The sequence below is a fragment of the Spodoptera frugiperda genome, chromosome 4 (genome assembly GCF_023101765.2).
Source record: "Spodoptera frugiperda isolate SF20-4 chromosome 4, AGI-APGP_CSIRO_Sfru_2.0, whole genome shotgun sequence".
NCBI classification, from domain to species: Eukaryota; Metazoa; Arthropoda; class Insecta; order Lepidoptera; family Noctuidae; genus Spodoptera; species Spodoptera frugiperda.
This window is the reverse complement of record NC_064215.1, coordinates 7,464,942-7,467,556: the sequence shown is the minus strand read 5'-3', so window position 1 is coordinate 7,467,556 and position 2,615 is coordinate 7,464,942. Positions and strand designations below refer to the sequence as shown.

Sequence of the window (2,615 nt, the reverse complement as noted above, 5' to 3'; positions counted from 1 at the left end):
CGTAGCGCGCACTAACGAGCACGCGGCCTGCACACGACCTCACTGTTAGCGTTAATTAGTAAAATGTTCACGTGTTCGCTATCTAATGAACCCCTTTATGTAACGATCGAAATAAAACTGCTACACTAATAAAATTAAACCAATAAATTACCAAACTGATTTTGAAATTATTATTTGCTTTATTGCTGTGCGAGAATATATCGTGGGAGATTTAGAAATGTTAAAATAAAACTTAAATTATAATATATTCCCTGAAAAAATGTAATAAAATTTCAGGAAATATAGTCAAAGTAACCAATGTAACATTTTATATAGAACACCATCTGGCCCTGTGGCGCAACGGATAACGCGTCTGACTACGGATCAGAAGATTCCAGGTTCGAATCCTGGCAGGGTCGCGATAATCTTTTTTATGAACTTTTACTTCTTTTTGAATCGAAAATTTTAATATTTCGTTAAATTATGTTCAGAAATTAACTTTATTCAGCTATATTGTTTATTTTTCATATTTTTTTATAGTTCCACATTCAATACCCACTTGTACTATTAGGGACACCACATTGTAATTTGTTAAACAATATTTCTTGTTAAAAACATACAATATATACATGATTATACAACACAGTCCGTAGCTAAAATCTTCATCTTGACTTATTGATCGGCGTCTACCCCGAGTCGCGTCCCTCCCTCTGACAATGCCTATGTAAGTGTAACTAGATATAACAACGCTGCACTGAACCAACCACTGCAAAACCGTTATAACATACATTTACCATCCCAATTAATATTATATACATATTCGAAAGTAAATATGTCTCTTTATTTAGGACACTTGTTCCCAAAAATAATACCAACAGTGCAGAAAGAAAAGATTGAAGAATTACAGAAAAGGATAAAGACGATAGTTATACAAGCAAAGCCAAAGGCAAAAGCTAGTACAGCCAAAGGTTGTCTGGAAGAAATTACCATTGTGTGATAAGACCGCCCATGGTACGTATATTACCCAAAATGTAACCTTTTTTGTGTACTTTAATGTGTAGAATAAAGCATGTATAAATAGATAAGTAAATAAACGAATCTCTCAAAGAACTAGCAGTAATAGACAAATGTAATAATCAAATAATATAACTAGAAACTACATCTGTCGCCCCAAAAACAAATACAACCATCAAATCTAACCAAATTACTTTCAAAAACATAAAATCAATCAACATCAGAACTAAATAACATAGAAACTTGCGTTCTACAACAGCGGGCATATTCTGAAAATACGACAGAAAAAAATATAACGACTCTACGCAAAAACTCGAAAGCGATAAAAGTCAAGAGCGTTAGTCGACGATGACTTTTATGCGACACTGCTTATCTTTAGACAGGCGAGTGTCAAAATATTAGTTCCCAGTCTTAAGGCACGATAGTCGACATCCAAAATATGACCTATTTCACAGACAGGGTCCATAAATAAGGTTTTTGCTACACTCTCCTCGTTATCTGGTTTGTTTCGCACCTACTTGAGCTAAATGTAACTGTGATATCGTGCGTGATTTTTTTCAAAACGATGATTTAAATACTGTCGCTGAAAGTTATGGCAATACCAAATTATATGCGCTATGCGTAACAATATCACGTCTCTTATTTTTGATTGTCTCTTTTTCAATACTGTAATAATAACTGCACTGCTAAACACGCGTTTAATATAAATCCTACTAACTGCCGCTATCAGAGACATGTAATGATTACTTAAACGATTTTGTATCGAAATCGCAAAGGACTGGACTAAGCAACCATTAAATGACTCTGAGTACGGCGGTAAGACTGAAGTATTTACTCGTCCACTGTTACATGAGTTATGTCAATTCTAAATATTATGTCACATACACATGATAACCATGTGTAATCATGTAATGTCAGCAACATTACAATCCGGCGGTGTGTACCGACCGCTCCCGACTCCCAGTAAACGGACGTAGCAAGCGTTATCGAGTGCCAAGCTATTTTAGTACAAACGTTATCAATTCGGGGTCAAGAGCGCGCCTTCCGGCTGATAACAACGTACGATAACCACAACCGAAATCATCACAGCATCCCTAACATGTATTTATTACCAAAACATAAAAAATAAACTCTTCCATTCCATATCAGAGAGCATTCTGTCCACACTCCTTTTTCTACTAAACGATAAGATATAGATATACTTTCAACTCCTAAGTTGGGTTAAGAAGATCAGATTTTTTGCTCCGTGAAGTCTTCGTTTTTAAATATTTCCCCAGCTTTTAGACGGACGGCGTTATATGTTCCGCAAACATCCTGGCCTCGAACAAATATTGGACCATCTCGCCAGTTGTCAGTTTGTCACAGAGCAACGGACATCGCGGACATGTGCTAAACAAGTACCTATCTTCTGTAAACTGATGGTGTTTGATTGAGGCTCACCTTTATCCTTCACTGTCCGTTAAATCGAACACAGAATACATAAAAAAAAGAAATCCTCTTAAGGTTTTTATGCTGATGGACAAAATCAATACTAGCTGCTTGTTATAAATGCTTTCTAAACGAACTCCACTCTCTATTTAGTATCTTACAAAAGAAAGTTCATAAGTAATTATCGCATTATC

At 35.6% G+C, this 2,615-nt stretch overlaps 1 non-coding gene across 1 annotated transcript; it reads left to right on the top strand.

The window, feature by feature from the left end:
* Positions 1-325: 325 nt before the first annotated feature.
* Positions 326-398, top strand: Trnar-acg (transfer RNA arginine (anticodon ACG)). Its single transcript has one exon. It is a non-coding gene; the product is annotated as a tRNA-Arg (tRNA).
* The last annotated feature ends 2,217 nt before the right edge of the window (positions 399-2,615 follow it).